Source organism: Prunus mume, linkage group LG3 (genome assembly GCF_029339155.1).
Source record: "Prunus mume cultivar Tortuosa linkage group LG3, ASM2933915v1, whole genome shotgun sequence".
NCBI lineage: Eukaryota > Viridiplantae > Streptophyta > Magnoliopsida > Rosales > Rosaceae > Prunus > Prunus mume.
The window spans coordinates 6,497,688-6,518,241 of NC_142700.1; the positions used below are offsets into that span (position 1 = coordinate 6,497,688).

Here is a 20,554-nt window from a genome sequence, read left to right on the forward strand (position 1 = left end):
AGGACAAAACAGTTTGTTATCCAGCTTGAAACAAGGATGACTAGTCATCTGAGAAACGGATGACTAGTCATCATTTTATGAAGACTGTTTAATGTAATGATATGCAATGCTCAATACCTTTGTCAAATTGCTTGAGCCACCATAGAGCAGAGATTAGAGAAGAGCACCAATAAAAGTTTTCCCTAATCTAGACTTGAGCTTGATAAATTACATTACACATCCTATTACAAAGTTGTCAAGGGAAGCCAAAAGAAAATAGTAAAAACCATACATTAACAGAGTGTAAAGCCACTTTTACATCCCCTTTACACTTCCGGAAGGTGTAAATACGTTTTTTGTCCTAATGAGAAACTATGTAAATCTAAAGATGTATAATTGATTTGTTTGTCTTAATTCGTTTTTGTGCTAAATTTGTATTTTGTGTTTACTTTATCAAATTAATTTTTTTTGTATTAGGTTAATTTTATTTTTTCAAACAAATAGACCTAAAAATATTTAAATTCGGAGAATATATGATTTCATCCAAAAATCCCCAAAATTGCTCCACATGTGAATTTTTTTCCTAGCGATTACTGTAGCAGTGGGTCCCACTCTTTTATGATGACTTTTCTCCACTTTTGCTTTTCTTTTCTCGGGTGGGTCCCACGTGCAAGAGATGTAAAAATAGATGTAAATATACATTTTATTTTACATCCCCATGGTGGTGATATATATTTACATCCATTTACATCTCCCCATTGAAGACGATTCCGGTGACTTGGAGTGTATATTTAACATACACTCCCCACACTGTGGATGCTCTTAGCGTCATCTCTAGGCTTTAAAGTTTCTCATCATTTATAGCTCCTTGAACATGAGAGCCATGAAAAGTGGGAGATTCACTATTATACCTAATATAGGGGCCCAAATTATTAAAAAAAACCTATATGAAATGGACTTTAGAAACACACCCAAAATCCATTTACAACATAACAAAGAGGCTTTTAACTTGTTTTAAATTACAAAATCATCAATTTCTTAAAATAAGCCCAACCCCAACACACTCAATAAGGTATCAAAGTAATTTAATAATCAAAATAAAATTTAATAGAGTCAGGTTTCATTTTTTAGGTTTGTTTATAAAAATTAAAGGTGCAAAGTTTATTTATATCATAGTATTAAGAATGGGTATATGACTAAATATCCCAATACGGGCATTAGGTGCCCACTGAAGACAAAGCAAAGGTTCAGTATGTTTCTCTTATTTTTGTCAGTTAGAATAAAACAAGAAACAAGTGTCATTTAAAATATTGAAGCATATCATAAAAAATAAAAAATAAAATTATTGAAGAATACGTTAGAGAACACCTAAGAGCATGAAAACAAAACTCTATCGATTTTGATTCTTCTCAACAACTTATTTTATAATTGGAGATACAAATGATTTAATAATCTTAATGTCGTTTTTTGTCATTCATTTCAATTCTTATTAAAGAAGTTATCATAAAAAAATTTAAAAAGTTGCATTATTATTTGTCTGTGAAAACAATGAAGTTGCATTATTGTTTGGACAGCTAGTAAGCAGCAAATGAATGCTTAATTATGACTTATATGATCATATGCATCTCAATCCTCCAACTCAGGAGTCATAGGCTGTTTCTAGTTAAAAGTAAGATATCAGAAAGGTGCTTCTGAAATTTGGTTCTGTCTTATCTGTTCTGATAACAGAGCAGAGAAATCTCCTGGGAGATTGTACAGAAGAAGACTTCATTAAATATACAGTTTGACAATCAAAGCAGGAATTAAAATATTTAAATCATTTGAAATAAAATTATACTTCTGTTTTGCGAATGGATTTCAATCTTCACAGCAAGAGAAAGGCAACAGATGAGGTTCTATTATTCGTTGGTTGGTAGGTAGTTGGTACAATGGAATGAGCAAATGAAGCCGAACCTATCTATTTGTTGTTTATTCTATTACACAAACACATCTAGTCGTTGTTGCGCTCTATTTTTCCCCAGATGGTAACACAGGGATGCTTTGTTCATTTCTAAAGAAGTTACCTGGATCAACTAAGGTCTTCACTTGAGCAAGTCTCCTGAAGTTATTCTTGAAGTAGCTCAAACCCCAAATGCTTGCTTGTGCATAGCTTGTGTTAGCATCCTTGTCCGTCCCCAAGTCAAGATCCCTGTAGTTCAAATAGGCAGCTCTTGGGGACTTGGAAACATATGCTGCCATGTAGCCATACACCATTCTTGTCCAGCTAATATGTTTCTCAGTTTCTTTGTCATCATCCCAAGTGACATAATACTGGATTTCATATAAGTTTCCTTTTCTATGTGGGAAAGGAATTTCTGATTCGGAAATCTCACTCATTCTTCCGCCAAAAGGTGACAGTATCAACATGGATGTGTCTAGTTGAAGCATTCTCTGATATAAACCTTCCAAGCAAGCTTCTGAAATTGGTTCTGTCACATAGTCGGATTTTCCTTTGAAGAAGCTCCTAGATTGTTGAGTCCGCTGAAGCAGAACTTCTGTTTCATTTATTGGGAAGTTAGCCAAAAATAGAACAGACTCAATCCAACTCATTTCAGTGAATGCTGTCTGGTCTAAATTTAACTCTGGGAAGTTTTCTTTCATCCAAGGAAGAAGTTCCTCGTAAGTCTCAAGAAACAAGAAATTGAATACAACTTGAATAGTTTTTCCACCGTTTGTACCATTTGCAACTTGTAAAACCAAACGCAGGAAATTCCTTTCAGGAATCCTATCTGCTATTGCTTGCCATTTAGAAACAAGTTTGGTTGCACCTTGTTCTATGGTCTTTGATTCCATGTAACCTGTTACAGATGGAGGAACCGGAACCAACCTAAGTTTCCATGTTAGAATGACTCCAAAGCTTGAGCCTCCCCCTCCTCTAATAGCCCAAAAGAGTTCTTCTCCCATGGATTTTCTGTCAAGAACTCTGCCATTTAATCGTCGACAATACTTTAGGCATCCACCTCCACTAATATGTCCCCCCACACCAATGGTTGGACAAATCCCCGCTGGAAAGCCATAGACTTTACTCTTTTGTGCAATTGCGTAATACAACTCCCCGAGAGTAGCACCAGACTCGACCCAAGCGATCTCATTCTCTATGTCAATATCAATGGACCGAAGTTCGAAAAGATCAATCATGATGAAAGGAGTTGTTGATACATAAGATAGGCCCTCGTAGTCATGCCCCCCGCTTCGGATTCTTATTTGTATGCCCTCTTTCTTGGAACAAATTACAGCTGCTTGAACATGAGAGTGTTTAAAAGGAGTAATGATAGCTTCTGGTTTTGGTGTTGAAGTGTTCAAGAATCTGAGATTCTGTATGGAAGATTGCAAGACTGAGGAATAAGCAGAACTGTGTTTGGTGAGAATAATTTTGCTGCTTGAGTTAGAATGTATGTGGGAGGAAAAACATTGAAGAAAGCTTTCAGAAATTGAGTTTGAAGTTGTGCACCAAACTGAATTGAGAAGGATGAAAACTAGGACTGGAACTAGTTTTACGTGAGAGATCTCCATTTTTCTGTGCATGTGGAATGGTATGAGCTCTGAGCTCACTTATATAAGTAGTTTGAGTTGAAAGAAAAATGCAGCCATTGGATAGCCATAAATAATTTTTCAATAATTGAAAAGATAGAAGCATACGCAAGAGACTGAAAAAAAATAAATTGTGCAGTATTTTTAGACTTTTCAAAAACGTTGACAAAAGAAACAAGTTTCTTCATAAACACTTGTCTAAATGTTGAAGATGCTATGCAAACAACTAAATAATGTTTGCAATGTGAATCATATCATCTATGAAGTTGTCACCAATTAAATAATATTTCTCTATTTTCTGCATCCGCACATAGAAAATAGCACTGATATATTCTTTGATGGTACTACAGTGATGGAATATGGTCTAAGCTTCTGGAGAAGTGTTGAACACATTGGTAGAGGATGCAGACTTATTTATTGTTGTTTTCTACATTGGGCCAAACCCAACTATTTTATTATTTACACCCTCTTCTAAAGAAGTTACCAGGATCAACTAAGGTCTTAATATGAACAAGTCTCCTAAACTGACCAACAAGGAAACTGAGAAAAATATTAGATGGATGACAAGGAAACTGAGAAACATATTGCTTTGAAGAAGCTCCTAGATGGCTGAGTCCTCTTCAGCAAAACTTCCAGGGATTCGCTTATTGGGAAGCCAGCAAAGTGCATCGCAGACTGGATCCAACTCATTTCACTGCAATTGCTGCGGTCTAAACTTAATTCCGGGAGCTTGTCTTGCATCAAAAGGAGAAGCTTCTCAACCGGTCCTAGAAACAATGAATCGAATGACACTTTAACAATTTGTACAACTATTAAAGCCTTGCACATTCATGTCTCGTTTCTAGTCAATATACATACACACCTAGAACAAATACTAAAGTCTGCACCTAGAACAAATACTATATCTTAACATCAAGGACATTGTCAGTTGCGAGACCATACACAATGGACACCTGAATCCACCTCCTCTAATATGTCCCCCCACACCGACTGTGTGACAAATCCCTACCGATTTAGAGTCTTGTCAAAAACTTATTTTAAAATTGGAGAAACAAATGATTTAATAATCACAATGGATCATATTATCCACATCATCATAAAATAAACTCTCTTAATTGTAGTATTTGGTCATTCATTTCAATTTATGTAAAAGAACTCCTCATACAATTATACTTTTCGTTGCATTATTATTTGTTTGTTGAAAAAATGAAGTTGTATTATTGTTTGGATAGCTAGTAAGCACCAATTTAATGCTTAATTATGACTATATGAAATGCATATAGTCATCTCAATCCTAAAACTCAGAGTCAAAGGCTGATGCATAAAGAAAGATATCCTGTTCTGTTCTGATAACATAGAAATATCTTGGGACATTGTACCAAAGAGGACTTCATTACTAATAAATAAATAAAGAGTTTGACAATCAAAGCAGAAATTAAAATCTTTAAATTATTTTCAAGTAAAATCATACTATAGATTTGCAAATGGATTTCAGTCTTCACAGCAAGAGAAAGGCAACAAACGATTCTATTATTGGTTGGTACAATGGAATGAGCAACCGAAGCCGAACCTATCTATTTGTTGTTTATTCTATTACACAAACCCATCTACTTGTTGACATTCTATTGTTTCCCCAGATGGTAACACAGGGAGGCTTTGTTCATTCCTAAAGAAGTTACCAGGATCAACTAAGGTCTTCACTTGTGCAAGTCTCCTAAAGTTATTCTTGAAGTAGCTCAAACCCCAAAGGCTTGCTTGTGCATAGCTTGTGTTAGCATCCTTATTCATCCCCAAGTCCAGATCCCTGTAGTTCAAATAGGCAGCTCTTGGGGACTTGGAAACATATGCTGCCATGTAGCCATACACCCTTCTTGTCCAGCTAATATGTTTCTCAGTTTCTTTGTCATCATCCCAACTGACATAATACTGGATTTCATATAAGTTCCCTTTTCTATGTGGGAAAGGAGTTTCTGAATCGGAAATCTCACTCATTCTTCCCCCGAAAGGTGACAGTATCAACAGGGATGTGTCTAGTTGAAGCATAATGTGCCATAAACCTTCCAAGCCAACTTCTGAAATTGGTTTTGTCACATAGTCTGATTTTGCTTTGAAGAATCTCTTAGACTGTTGAGTCCGCTGAAGCAGAACTTCTGTTTTGTTTCTTTGGATGTCAGCCATGGATAGAACAGACTCAATCCAACTCATTTCAGCGAATTTGGTCTGTTCTACACTTAACTCTGGGAAATTTTCTTTCATCCAAGGTAGAAGTTTCTCGACTGTCTCAAGAAACAAGAAATTGAATATAACTTGAATAGTTTTTCCACCATTTTTACTAGCTCCATTTGCAACTTGTATAACCAAACGCAAGAAATTCCCTTCAGGAATCCTATCTGCTATAGCTTGCCATCTAGAAATAAGTTTGGTTGCACCCTGTTGTATGGTCTTTGATTCTGTGTAAACTGTTACAGATGGAGGAACAGGAACCAACTCAAGTTTCCATGCCAGAATGACTCCAAAGCTTGAACCTCCCCCTCCTCTAATAGCCCAAAAGAGTTCTTCTCCCATGGATTTTCTGTCAAGAACTCTGCCATTAACATCGACAATCTTAGCATCACGGACATTGTCAGCTGCCAGACCATATTTCCTGAACAAGGTACCAAAGCCACCTCCACTAATATGTCCCCCAACACCAATAGTTGGACAAATCCCTGCTGGAAAGCCATAGACTTTACTTTTCTGTGCAATTGCGTAATACAACTCTCCGAGTGTAACACCCGATTCGACCCAAGCCCTCTCATTCTTTATGTCAATATCAATGGACCTAAGTTTGAAAAGATCAATTATGATGAAAGGAGATTTGGATACATAAGATAGGCCCTCATAGTCATGCCCCCCCGCTTCGGGTTCTTATTTGTATGCCTTCTTTCTTGGAGCAAATTACAGCTGCTTGAACATGAGAGTATCGAAAAGGAGTAATGATAGCTTCTGGTTGTGGTGTTGAAGTGTTCAAGAATCTGAGATTCTGTATGGAAGAGTGCAAGACTGAGGAATAAGAAGAACTTTTTCTGGTGAGAATAATTTTGCATGTTGACTTAGAATGTATGTGGGAGGAAAAGCATTGAAGAAAGCTTTCAGAAATTGAGTTTGAAGTTGTGCACCAAACAGAATTGAGAAGGATGAAAAGTAGAACTGGAACTAGTTTTACGTGTGAGATCCCCATTTCTCTGAGCATGTGAAATTGTATGAGCTCTGAGCTCACTTATATAGGCACTATGAGTTGATAGAACATTGTAGCTATTGATGACTTTTCAATGGTAGGATCCAAAAAATAAGTTCTATACTAATTAAAGACTTTCCATAAACGTGTACCCAAAAAAAGAAATATGATCCAGTAGTGATGCACTTGCTTCCATGAAGCTGTCATCATTTTGTTTTCTGTGTGTTGAAATGAGAAATACAACTAATATTGCTTTATTTTTGTTAAAAAGTAATGCACGCATTTGAAAGGGATCTGCACAATTTTAGAAAGCTTGGTGGAAGAAGAGGCTATGTCGGCTTGGGGTAAAAAAATATCCCAGAAGGATAGCTCATGCCCTAGACAAGTCCTATTAGAAATGATATTGAGTTTATTCTAGTATATAATTGTAGGGGTCTTTTTATTCCAGCAGCTTGACGAATGGGCTTAGGCTGCCGAAAAGAGAAACATGTGTGAAATTGCCCCTTGAGTCTGAGTTCAAGGATCAGGCCCCAAGAGTGTTTCGAAAGGGTAGCTGAGCCTTAGGAAACACCTTGGTCTTCTTCACCAACAAAACCAACAGTTGCTTACAGATAAATTCTTGGGCTTGGCATGAGAGCTTGTGGCATGGGAGCTAAGTATTCGCGAGTTTAGCATGAAAGAGAGGGAGAATGCTTGGGTTTCGAAATTGCAGAGATTTCAGAGGTGAGAGATAAAGCTTGCTCTCCAGATGTGTGTTTATAGAAAGCGAGGAAGAAGATGGAAGCATGGGTGTCCTTAGCAGATTTCCAGCAGCTTGACTAAAGCTTCGTTAGGCTTCTGGGTGGCTTGACAGAGGAGAAAAATGGAAGCAATGGAAGAACAAGACTTGAAATTGAAGGGTTACAGAGATGAGAGATAATGCTTGCTCTCTCTGGATGTGGGTTTTGAGAGAGAGATGAAGAGGAATGGAGGAACAAAGCATGAAATTGAAGAATTCCAGAGTGGATGCTTGCCTTCAATTTGTTCTTGTCTGTTCTGTCCATTGTGAGTTGTTTTGCTGGGAAGAAAGTGTCTCCTTTTACAGGAGCTAGAAGACTCAATTTTATCAAGCCACCCTCTCCCCTTTTCCTTCACTTTCTTCCATTTATCTAGTTTGGTGAAATTTCTCTAGCCTGAACCCATATGCACGCAGCTTTTTGGGGTTCCAAGGTCCTCAAGCAGCTGGACTCTTCATGTGGGTGAGGTGCCACCCACTTTTGCTTCTTGTTTTCTCACCAAAGCTTGAAGAGGAAAGAATGGGTAAAGGTGCTTGGTCAAAAAGGTAATCAAGCACATGGGTTTGCTTGCTTTTGCTGGTTTGGCTTTGAACTTGTTTTAACAGAGCACGACGTTGGATATTTTATAAAATGCTGGGCTGGGCTGTTTTGTTTCCAGCGGTTTGTGAGTTTCACGATCACTGGAAGCTTTGGCTGATGTTGGATTTTTTATGGGCTATGGCTATTGGACATTTTTTAAAGATGTTTGAGCCTTTTCTTAAGGTAATGGGCTATTGGATTTTCTCTCATGCTTGCCCATATATTTGGACTCAAGGAATGGGCTTAAGTTTTGGTACTCCCAAGTAGCCCAAAACTTCCACTCCTTGGACCATTAATGGGTCTCGTGAATACTCAGAACCATCCATACCACAACCCGCCAAGAAGCCCTGCATTAACGTGGCTTGGGCCCACTTAAGCTTGTAGCGTGGCATGTTGCTTATTTGCTTGGCGTGGCATGTGTGCAAAGCGTATATGACGAACTTTCGCGTGCCCAAATCGGGTTTCTTCTTGATAAGGTATTGCATTGGGCCGAAAATTTATTTGGGCCGAACCGTGGATTTTTTGGGCCTCAACAATAATCTAAGGAGTAGTGGCAGAACTTGTGGCTAAGAAGAATAAGCCAAGTCAGTGGAACTTAGACAAGTCGGCAACAATGCCTATAACTTTGCAAGCAATCTAGCAACAAAGTGGAGCTAAGAGCTCACCAATCTAAGTCATCAAGGTGGCCACATGGAAGCCAATAGCCATATAAAGGCTTGTTTTATCAAGCAGGATATGAAGTAGTTAATAGCTACACAAGTGAAGGGCCAATAGCCTACAATTCCCAATAGCTACACCACGAGAAGGCCAATAGCCTGTAATCCTAAATAGCCTGTAATCCTATGTACACAAAGCCATGTACTATTCTCCTCCAATCTAATAAAATCACGTTATTTCAATTATTGTACTATTATTCTAAACCCCTTCAGACACAACCTAACAGTGCTATCAGAGCATCTAAAATCCAACAATTTCCATTATTCTGCATCTGCACATAGAAAATAGCACTGATATATTCTTTTATGCTCCTACAGTGATGGAATATGGTCTAAGCATTTGGAGAAGTGTTGAATACATTGGTTTAGGCTGCAGACTTATTTATTATTATTTTCTACATTGGGCCAAACCCAACTATTTATTATTTACACTCTATTTCTGCCCAGATGGTAAAACAGGGATGCTTTGTTCATTTCTAAGGAAGTTACCAGGATCAACTAAGGTCTTAACATGAACAAGTCTCCTAAAGTTACTCTTGAAATACTTCAAACCCTAAATGCTTGCTTGTGCATAGCTTGTATTAGCATCATGGTTCCTCCGCAAGTGCATCACAGACTGGATCCAACTCATTTCAGTGCAATTGGTGCGGTCTAAACTTAAGTCAGGGAACTTATCTTGCGTCAAAAGGAGAAGCTTCTCAACGGGTCCTAGAAACAATGAATCGAACGACACTTTAATAGTTTTGCCATCAGTTGTACTGGCTTCGTTTGCAACTTCCACAACCAAATGTAAGAAAAGGTCTTCATGGAGCTTATCTGCTATAACTTGCCATTTAGAGAAAAGTTTGGTTGCACCTTCTTGTGTGGTCTTTTCAATTTTGCAAACTGTTACAGATGGAGGAACAGGAACCAATCTAAGTTTCCATGCCAGACTCACTGCAAAGCTTGAGCCTCCTCCTCCTCTGATAGCCCAGAAGAGTTCTTCTCCCATGGATTTTCTGCTGAGAAGTCTGCCATTGACATCAACAATCCTAGCATCAATAACATTGTCAGCTGCTAGACCATATTTCCTGAATATAGTAACGAATCCACCTCCGCTAATATGTCCCCCCACACCCACTGTAGGACAAGATCCTGCTGGAAATCCATGTACCTTACCCTTTTGCACAATGCTGTAACACAACTGTCCAAGTGTAGCACCTGACGCAACCCATGCACTCTCATTCTCTATGTCAATATGGATGGTCTGAAGATTGAAGAGATCAATGATGATGAAAGGATCATATGATACATAAGATAGGCCCTCGTAGTCATGGCCCCCACTTCGGAATCTTATTTGTATGCCATGTTTCTTGGAGCAAATAACTGCTGCTTGAACATAAGATTCATGGAAAGGAGTAACGATAACTTCGGGTTTTGGCGTTGAATTGTTCAAGAATCTGAGGTTCTGTATGGAAGATTGCAAGACTGAGGAATAAGCAGAACTATTTCTGGTTAAGATTATTTCCTTACTTGAGTTAGAATGATTTAGGTGAGTGGAAGGACATTGAAGTAAGCTTTCAGAAATTGAATTTGAACTTCTGGAAATAGTTTTACGTTGAAGAACACCATGATTATATCCTCTGCATATAACATGGTACCGGCTCAGTCGTTTATATATGGTTGACGTTCCTAGTAATTATCTGGTTGATGTTCCAACTTTGTACTCTAAATTAAAGAACATTGCTGACATTGGCCATTGAAAATTTCCAAGTATAAGTGGAAACTTCAAGTGAAAAAATTCTTGGATGAAATTTGGAATATGACATGATTTTGTCTTGGATACATCAGCAAATAACTCATCACTTCTACAATGGCCGCAATGAGCAGTTTGTCATCACCTACCATAAAGTGCCGCATTCTCACGTTCGGTAGGAACAAACACTGAAGGAGAAGGGGCAAAAAGGGAAGAGCAGAAAAGGTATAGTGGAGGGCATTTTCGGCAATTTACTGTGCTGAAAAGAAAATAGAACATATTTCAACAGTTAAATGAGGGGCATTTCCGTCATTTCACTGTGCTTAAAAAACAGTGTTTCGTTGGATTGCGCTTTAGTATATAAAAGCAAAAGAACCCGCATGGTGCTGCGGGTTATGAAATTACGTAAAATGTGTATAAAGTTGTGGAAGAAGAGAAATATACAAACATGAAAATGCAGAAATGATGAGCAAACAAACATTACAAAAATAAAGAAATCAGTACCAAAAAAATAGCAAGAGTATACGGAATAGAGAGGCAATCATGAATTCTACTTTTAAAGCAAAGAATGGTTAAACAATTTGGGCGAACGACTGCTTCTCGTATTTGGATTTTGTACCCAAGCTCTCCTGAAACAATCAAAATTTCATGGGAGCCAGAGATTAAATCGAGGGGGGAAAACAGAAGGAGAGAGAGAGCAGAATACACGTTGTAGAGCCAAGTTGAATTTTGTGAAGGAATTTTTAGGCAACACAAAAGAAAATGTCAATAAATCAAAATGAAGAAACATTAACTGGAAAGTTATCTTCGCTTCTTTGCTTCAGTGATTGCTTATACGTCAGAGAGGTGAGAGATGATTGAATCTGTTGAGATAAAATTCCAAAGTTTCAATAAGACATGTAAATTTGAATAACTTTTTAATTTTCATAAGTCATACCTGAAGCAATTGGATGACTGCCTAACTATGATTCATACTGAAAAAAAGAAATAAACAGTAATTAGAATGAAGTACAACAACCACATATTTACATAGCCTCAAAATACAACCAACCAACCAACCAACTTTAAGCAAAAACTTAAATTTCAGGATTCTAACAGTGTCACTACAAAAGAATTCTAACATTACACATCACGAAGCATAAAACTTAAATTGAATCCATACAACCAAAAACTAATATGAAATGCACAGTGAAATCCAAGTACAAAGGAAAACATGATTAGACATTCATGAAACCAATAATTGAAATCAGAGCGTTACCTAAGAAAAAAAAAAAGGAAGTGCAGGGTGTCTTGCAAGTCATGTTCATCATGTTCATGCTTTAAAAAATCATAAACTAAAGTGAAACAACATGCGGATGCCAAAAAAACAAATGCAATTTAGGTAAGCGAAAGCAGAGATGGAGAGAAAAGGAAATTTGTTAATTTGTTTTGCTTTGCTAACAATATCTAGAAGACACACAACTAAATTAATAAAATTTCAGATGGCAGTTCAACTATTTTGAGCTTAAATATTCAAGGAGAATAAGCACGTAAAATAATAATGAAAAAAAAAACTTGAGGAGCATGCCACTGATTTGTGACATGAATATAAGAAAGAATCAACATCTTCATAAAGACAGTTAGAAATCCAAAATGGTTGAAACTGCAAAACGAAGATATAGTTCTTTTTCTTCAAAAATCCCAACTTCAGTGGTATAAAAAGAAATAATTTATTGCACCCTTAATCTTCATATCAAAACAATCAATTGGTAGACATGATTAGAAAAAAGGGAACTGCCAAGCCAGCAAAAATTGCAGACACAGCCATAGGATCATGGGAGAACACCTTTCCAAATGTATGTTACTCCTTTTTGGAACCTTATCTCTTGAAGCTATTCCAATAACAGTAAGATCCTTAATGATTGCAAAACCTTCTCCGAATTTTTTAAAACCATGAATCTTACTTATTTTTTGCAGTTTGACATTTAATGAACACAAATGGAAAGTCTTGCTGTGAACTCCAAATAACTGAGCAATATAACTTGAATGCCTTCGTTGAAATAGATTCTTAAAAAAGGGAAATGCCACGCCAACAAAAATTGAACTTAAAATGCATGTTCTAAGTAGGTAGCAGGAAGACCCAAAAACAACCAAAGTAATGTGAACTTTCGACTTTAGCAAGTAAGATGGAGAACATTGAAGGATTAACAGCCTAGCAACAACTGCACATCTCATATAAAAAATTAGAAAATCAGAATAGATGAAAACCATTTGGTGAACCAAAAACAAAGGAAAACCCCTATATCTATTAGTTGGAGAAACAAAGGAAAACGCCAGAAAACATAATCAAAATACTTTATAAATTACCATAAAGAAATTTTTTTCTTGGGCAGATACGATAAGGAACTTAAGTAGACCAAATACGCGATTTACACCAAAGTCAACTTCAGCTAGCTGATAATTTCATTGAACCCAACAAAATTAATTCACAAATAAATCAAAAATCCCAAACCAAAATGAGAGAGAGAGAGAGAGAGAGAGAGAGATTCATACCATTCAGATCAAACCCATCAAATCTAAATGCTTCATTGGTGCTTTGGAGAAACAGCATATGTAATCAAAGAAATTCCATTAGGATCCAAAAATTAGAGATAGTAAACCCTAAACCCTAAACCCTTATCAGATCCATAACTTCTCTCTTTAAGTCTCCATTTCTCCTAAAAATTTATCATCTGTGTAGAGCAAACATAAATGCATTAACCAAGGACATGCAAAACTGCATCAGTCAGCAGTTCCTATTACTCCATTAATATACATTGCAAATCAAAGCTTTATCAATAAAGTCATTTTGCTCAAAACCCAGATACAGAGAACTCACAAATACTTGAAAGCACATAACTTTAATCGTATATAAGTAAAATTCAAAAAGGCCATTGACACCCTTTAAAACCACTCACTCTCTCTCGCTAACCACCAGGCATATATATAAAGCCCCACTTTTGGTCTTAACTACCTAATGGGTAAGGATCTCAGATATCTTATACCTTTGATAACTTAATCTTATGCTCTGTGCAGAACCGTTGCAATCCCTGCAGTGAGAGTTGCAAAGTAAGAGACACTATATTACTTAACAACAGGTTTATCATTGATCTCTAATTACTATTTCATAGATAATAATTGAATCATCACCTTACTTTTAATATTACAAAACTAACCAGATGTAAATGTATGTAATTGAGTTCCTTACCTTTCCAGCAGCATTAAATATAAATCTTTGCTTGTCAAAGAATAGCAACACTGAAGGAGATGTATCCTGCGTATCCATTCCAGTCCCTAGCAACTGCAAAGAGTAGAAGCATGGCCAAATTATTAGCCCATGAAAAGGAAAAAAACAATGGAAGCAAACTCTGCGTTCTGAAATTAGGATATACAAACTTTTTTAGTTTTCAATAAGTCTCCATTCAACGCAAAAATCTGCTTGGTAATCAAACCCACAAACTAAAAAATTATGAATTTTAACTTTTCTGAATTCTTTCTTGTCATCACTAATGTCCACAAACAGAATTCCAATTTAGAAGTCAGATTTTTAAATCCCACATATTTCCCAAACCAGTCTTCTTCAAGTCATATATGCTAAAACATTGCAATCAGTTCCTAGAATCACACTCCCAAATTTTCTTTCCCCTACCAAAACAAAAATTATCAAATTCAAATCCCCAGTCCCATAAACCAGTATAAGAACGAATTTGAATAAAAACCCTGTAGTAAAAGAACGAACATATCTTTAAACAGAGCTACCTAAATATCAGCATATCCTGTTTACCAAAACAGAGCTATCCTAAACCCTGTAACAAAGGAACCAGTATATCCAAATACCGATTTTCAGGATTTACCAACTAATTTTTAATAACCAAACAGAAAACCTTATCAAAAGCAATCATATAGTATTTTAATAACTAAATTATTCAACTTGATTTCATCAAAATAATAACACAATCAAATCAATTTCAGTATTTGGATAAAATTTGCAAATCAATAACACAGACCCACTATGAGGAAAAATTAGGGATTTGGACTTTTAGGGCAGCAAATTAAAACAGGTCTTATGGTTTAATCAAATATGATCCAAGATATTAGTAACAACCAAAATGAAAAAGAAGAGGAACAAAAATCGAATGGAAAGATGAAGCAAAATGTACATACAGATTAGTGAGAGAAAGAGTATGAAACAGAGAGAAAGCTGGAGTTCGATCTGAAGAAAAAAAAGACCAAAGCACGCCACTCCTATAAAAATCGAAGCCTCCGGATGATCTCCAACAGTAGACCGTCCTCTTCCATCATTGCCCCGCAACCAGGCCAACCAACTTGGTTAGAAGCGAACTCAGCATCTGATAGAACGAAGGCTCCAAGTCGTTACAATCGAAGGAGAGCGGGGGCAAAACAGGGAAACAAAAAGCAATTAACAAAGCGCAAAACCGTGATTTCACTGTGCTGATGAGAAAAATGAGTCTGCAAAACAGTAAAAAGAGAGGGTATTTTCGCCATTTCACTGTGCTTAGGAACAGTATTTAGTTGGATTGCGCTTTAGTATATATATATAATATAATATAATTTGGTTGCACCACCTTGTTCTATGTAAACTATTACAGATGGAGGAACAGGAACCAACCTAAGTTTCCATGCCAGAATGACTCCAAAGCTTGAGCCTCCCCCTCCTCTAATAGCCCAAAAGAGGTCTTCTCCCATGGATTTTCTGTCAAGAACTCTCCCATTAACGTCAACAATCTTAGCATCAAGGACATTGTCAGCTGCCAGACCATACTTCCTGAACAACGTACCAAGTCCACCTCCGCAAATATGTCCCCCAACACCAACTGTGTGACAAATCCCTCCTGGAAATCCATAGACTTTACTCTTTTTTGCAATTGCGTAATAAAACTCTCCGATAGTAGCACCTGACTCGACCCAAGAACTCTCATTCTCAGTGTCAATATCGATGGATCGAAGATTGAAAAGATCAATGATGATGAAAGGAGTTTCAGATACATAAGATCGGCCCTCATAGTCATGGGCCCCCGCTTCGGATTCTTATAAGTATGCCCTCTTTCTTGGAGCAGATTATAGCTGCTTGAACATGAGAGCCATGAAGAGGAGTAATGATAGCTTCTGGTTTTGGTGTTGAAGGGTTTAAGAATCTGAGATTCCGATGGAAGATTCCAAGACTGAGGAATAAGCAGAACTGTTTTTGGTAATGATGATTTTGCTACTTGAGTTGAAATTCTGTATGTGGGAGTGGGAGGTAAAACAGTGAAGAAAGCTTTGTCTGAAGTTGTGGACCAAACTGAGTTGAAAAGGATGAATGGTAGAGGAAGTAGTCTCATGTGTAAGGTCACCATTTTCATTTCCTCTCTATGAAATGCATGAGCTCTTAGCTCACTTGAAAGATTATTGCAGGCATTAGGTGTGCTTATTGAAGACAAAGCAAAAGTCTGACTCTTACTTCTGTCAGTTATTATAGAAGATACAAGTAACAAAACTCTACCGATTTAGAGTCTTCTCAAAAACTTATTTTATAATTTGAGATACAAATGATTTAATAATCGCAATGTGGATCATATTATCCACATCATCATAAAATAAACCCTCTTAATTGTCGTTTTTTGTCATTTATTTCAAGTCATAAATTTTTTTTAAAAAAGTTGCATTATTATTTGTCTGTGAAAACAATGAAGTTGCATTATTATTTGGACAGCTAGTAAGCAGCAAATGAATGCTTAATTATGACTTATGTGATCATATGCGTCTCAATCCTCCAACTCAGGAGTCATAGGCTGTTACTAGTTAAAATAGAGATATCAGAAAGGTGCTTCTGAAATTTGGTTCTATTTTCTCCGTTCTGATAACAGAGAAATCTCCTGGGAGATTGTACCGAAGAAGACTTCATTAAATATACAGTTTGACAATCAAAGCAGGAATTAAAATATTTAAATCATTTGAAATAAAATTATACTTCTGTTTTGCGAATGGATTTCAATCTTCACAGCAAGAGAAAGGCAACAGATGAGGTTCTATTATTCGTTGGTAGGTACAATGGAATGAGCAAATGAAGCCGAACCTATCTATTTGTTGTTTATTCTATTACACAAACACATCTAGTTGTTGTTGCGCTCTATTTTTCCCCAGATGGTAACACAGGGATGCTTTGTTCATTTCTAAAGAAGTTACCAGGATCAACTAAGGTCTTCACTTGAGCAAGTCTCCTGAAGTTATTCTTGAAGTAGCTCAAACCCCAAATGCTTGCTTGTGCATAGCTTGTGTTAGCATCCTTGTTTATCCCCAAGTCAAGATCCCTGTAGTTCAAATAGGCAGCTCTTGGGGACTTGGAAACATATGGTGCCATGTAGCCATACACCCTTCTTGTCCAGCTAACATCTTTCTCAGATTCGTTGTCATCATCCCAACTGACATAATACAGGATTTCATATAAGTTTCCTTTTCTATGTGGGAAAGGAATTTCTGATTCGGAAATCTCATTCATTATTCCACCAAAAGGTGCCAGTATCACCATGGATGTGTCTAGTTGAAACATTATCTGATATAAACCTTCCATGCCAGCTTCTGAAATTGGTTCTGTCACGTAGTCTGATTTTCCTTTGAAGAAGCTCCTAACAGATTGTTGAGTCCGGTTAAGCAGAGCTTCTGTATCATTTGTTGTGTAGTGAGCGAAATGTAGAATAGACTGAATCCAACTCATTTCAGTGAATGCGGTCCGGCTTAAATTTAACTCTGGGAAGTTTTCTTTCATCCAAGGAAGAAGTTCCTCATAAGTCTCAAGAAACAAGAAACTTAATTCAAATTGAATAGTTTTTCCACCGTTTGTACCATTTGTAACTTCTAAAACCGCACGCAGGAAATACCCTTCAGGCATCCAATCTGCTAGTACTTGGCATTTAGAAACAAGTTTGGCTGCACCTTGTTCCATGGTCTTTGAGTCTGTGTAAACTGTTACAGTTGGAGGAACCGGAACCAACCTAAGTTTCCATGATAGAATGACTCCAAAGCTTGCGCCTCCCCCTCCTCTAATAGCCCAAAAGAGTTCTTCTCCCATGGATTTTCTGTCAAGAACTCTGCCATTAACGTCGACAATCTTAGCATCAAGGACATGGTCAGCTGCCATACCATACTTCCTGAACAAGGAACCATATCCACCTCCACTAATATGTCCCCCCACACCAACAGTTGGACAAGTCCCTGCTGGAAAGCCATGGACTTTACTCTTTTGTGCAATTGCGTAATACAACTCCCCGAGAGTAGCACCAGACTCAACCCAAGCGATCTCATTCTCTATGTCAATATCAATGGACCGAAGTTCGAAAAGATCAATCAGGATGAAAGGAGCTATCGATACATAAGATAGGCCCTCGTAGTCATGCCCCCCGCTTCGGGTTCTTATTTGTATGCCCACTTTCTTGGAACAAATTACAGCTGCTTGAACATGAGAGTGTTTAAAAGGAGTAATGATAGCTTCTGGTTTTGGTGTTGTAGTGTTCAAGAATCTGAAGTTCTGTATGGAAAATTGCAAGACTGAGTAATAAGCAGGACTGTTTTTGGTGAGAATAATTTTGCTGCCTGAGTTTGAAGGTATGTGGGAGGAAAAACATTGAAGAAAGCTTTCAGAAATTGAGTTTGAAGTTGTGCACCAAACTGAACTGAGAAGGATGAAAAGTAGGACTGGAACTAGTTTTACGTGAGAGATCTCCATTTCTCTATGCATGTGGAATGGTATGAGCTCTGAGCTCACTTATATAAGTAGTTTGAGTTGAAAGAAAAATGCAGCCGTTGGATAGCCATGGATGCTTTTTCAATAATTGAAAAGATAGGAGCATACGCAAGAGACTGATGAAAAATAAATTAAGCATTTTTAGAGTTTTTAAACATGTTTACAAAAGAAACAAGTTTCTTCATAAACACTTGACTAAATGTCACCAATTTGTTTTTTGTGCGTTGAAATGAGAAATACAACACAAAGAGAATAGCACTGATATATTCCTTGATGCTCCTACAGTGATGGAATATGGTCTGAGCTTCTGGAAAGTGTTGAATACATTGTTATAGAGGATGCAGACTTATTTATTGAAAAGATTGGAGCATACGCAAGAGACTGATGAAAAATAAATTAAGTATTTTTAGAGTTTTTAAACATGTTTACAAAAGAAACAAGTTTCTTCATAATACGTGAGAGATCTCCATTTATCTGTGCATGTGGAATGGCACGAGCTCTGAGTTCACATTTATAAGTAGTTTGAGTTGAAAGAAAAATGCAGCCATTGGATAGCCATGGATGCTTTTTGAATAGTTGAAAAGATAGGAGCATACGCAAGAGACTGATGAAAAATAAATTAAGTATTTTTGGAGTTTTTAAACATGTTTACAAAAGAAACAAGTTTCCTCATAAACACTTGACTAAATGTCACCAATTTGTTTTTTGTGCATTGAAATGAGAAATACAACACGAAGAGAATAGCACTGATATATTCCTTGATGCTCCTACAGTGATGGAATATGGTCTGAGCTTCTGGAGAAGTGTTGAATACATTGTTAGAGGATGCAGACTTATTTATTGAAAAGATTGGAGCATACGCAAGAGACTGATGAAAAATAAATTAAGTATTTTTGGAGTTTTTAAACATGTTTACAAAAGAAACAAGTTTCTTCATAATATGTGAGAGATCTCCATTTATCTGTGCATGTGGAATGGTATGAGCTCTGAGCTCACTTATATAAGTAGTTTGAGTTGAAAGAAAAATGCAGCCATTGGATAGCCATGGATGCTTTTTGAATAGTTGAAAAGATAGGAGCATACGCAAGAGACTGATGAAAAATAAATTAAGTATTTTTGGAGTTTTTAAACATGTTTACAAAAGAAACAAGTTTCCTCATAAACACTTGACTAAATGTCACCAATTTGTTTTTTGTGCGTTGAAATGAGAAATACAACACGAAGAGAATAGCACTGATATATTCCTTGATGCGTGGATCTATTAAGGCGCAAGGAGGTGCAGCTGCACCTACCTTCGCCGGAAAAAACATTGTAGGTGCTTCAAATTGCCCCTTTGCTCAACTGGTGTACAGATTACCTTATTTCCATTTTCAACATTTAAGTAAATGTTTTTGCTTTTTACTTTTATTTATTTTTATATTACTCCATTTACTTAAGTTTACAATGTAAATAAGGAAGTACCCCCCATTTGGATTCAAATAAAAATACTAGAAAATCAAATTCCCACCAAATCAAAATATGAAAATTCGGTTTTAGTGCAAAATACGATTTAGGCTAAAAATGATGGCTCATTAAGTCAATATATACTTCATACTAAAATCCCATAAAATCAAGTTTTTTTATTTGATGTAGAAGGAATAAAAGCCGCCAAAAATTATCTTGAGAAAATGATTATTCCAAAAAATCATTTTCATACTTAGTCAATATTGCACCTCGGCTAAAAAATTTTGGGTCCGCCAGTGGCTACAGTGATGGAATATGGTCTGAGCTTCTGGAGAAGTGTTGAATACATTGTTAGAGGATGCAGACTTATTTATTGAAAAGATTGGAGCATACGAAAGAGACTGATGAAAAATAAATTAAGTATTTTTGGAGTTTTTAAACATGTTTACAAAAGAAACAAGTTTCCTCATAAACACTTGACTAAATGTCACCAATTTGTTTTTTGTGCGTTGAAATGAGAAATACAACACAAAGAGAATAGCATTGATATATTCCTTGATGCTCCTACAGTGATGGAATATGGTCTGAGCTTCTGGAGAAGTGTTGAATACATTGTTAGAGGATGCAGACTTATTTATTGAAAAGATTGGAGCATACGCAAGAGACTGATGAAAAATAAATTAAGTATTTTTAGACTTTTTAAGCACGTTTACAAAAGAAACAAGTTTCTTCATAAACACTTGACCAAAAAAAAAATGTCACCAATTTGTTTTATGTGCG

The 20,554-nt window shown here is 36.6% G+C and overlaps 1 long non-coding RNA gene and 4 pseudogenes across 4 annotated transcripts; all 5 read right to left on the reverse strand.

Moving 5' to 3' along the window:
- Positions 1-1,842: 1,842 nt before the first annotated feature.
- On the reverse strand, positions 1,843-3,573 carry LOC103325283 (tetrahydroberberine oxidase pseudogene; annotated as a pseudogene). The gene has a single exon (XR_016125040.1). The product of XR_016125040.1 is annotated as a tetrahydroberberine oxidase pseudogene (transcript).
- A 1,569-nt stretch (positions 3,574-5,142) lies between these two features.
- Positions 5,143-6,393, reverse strand: LOC103325372 (tetrahydroberberine oxidase pseudogene; annotated as a pseudogene).
- A 2,820-nt stretch (positions 6,394-9,213) lies between these two features.
- LOC148918570 (tetrahydroberberine oxidase pseudogene) lies at positions 9,214-10,736 on the reverse strand (annotated as a pseudogene).
- A 291-nt stretch (positions 10,737-11,027) lies between these two features.
- LOC103343130 (uncharacterized) lies at positions 11,028-14,982 on the reverse strand. Of its 3 annotated transcripts, none has more exons than XR_016125043.1 (6): positions 14,755-14,982; positions 13,799-13,891; positions 13,596-13,640; positions 13,105-13,145; positions 11,510-11,546; positions 11,028-11,435 (listed from the first exon to the last, which is right to left on the reverse strand). It is a non-coding gene; the product is annotated as an uncharacterized LOC103343130 (long non-coding RNA). The 3 variants fall into 3 exon arrangements; XR_016125042.1 differs by having other exon boundaries at positions 11,028-11,201; positions 11,367-11,435; positions 13,105-13,640; positions 14,755-14,978; XR_016125041.1 differs by having other exon boundaries at positions 13,105-13,640; positions 14,755-14,977.
- A 1,617-nt stretch (positions 14,983-16,599) lies between these two features.
- LOC103325284 (tetrahydroberberine oxidase pseudogene) lies at positions 16,600-18,340 on the reverse strand (annotated as a pseudogene).
- Between the last annotated feature and the right edge of the window lie 2,214 nt (positions 18,341-20,554).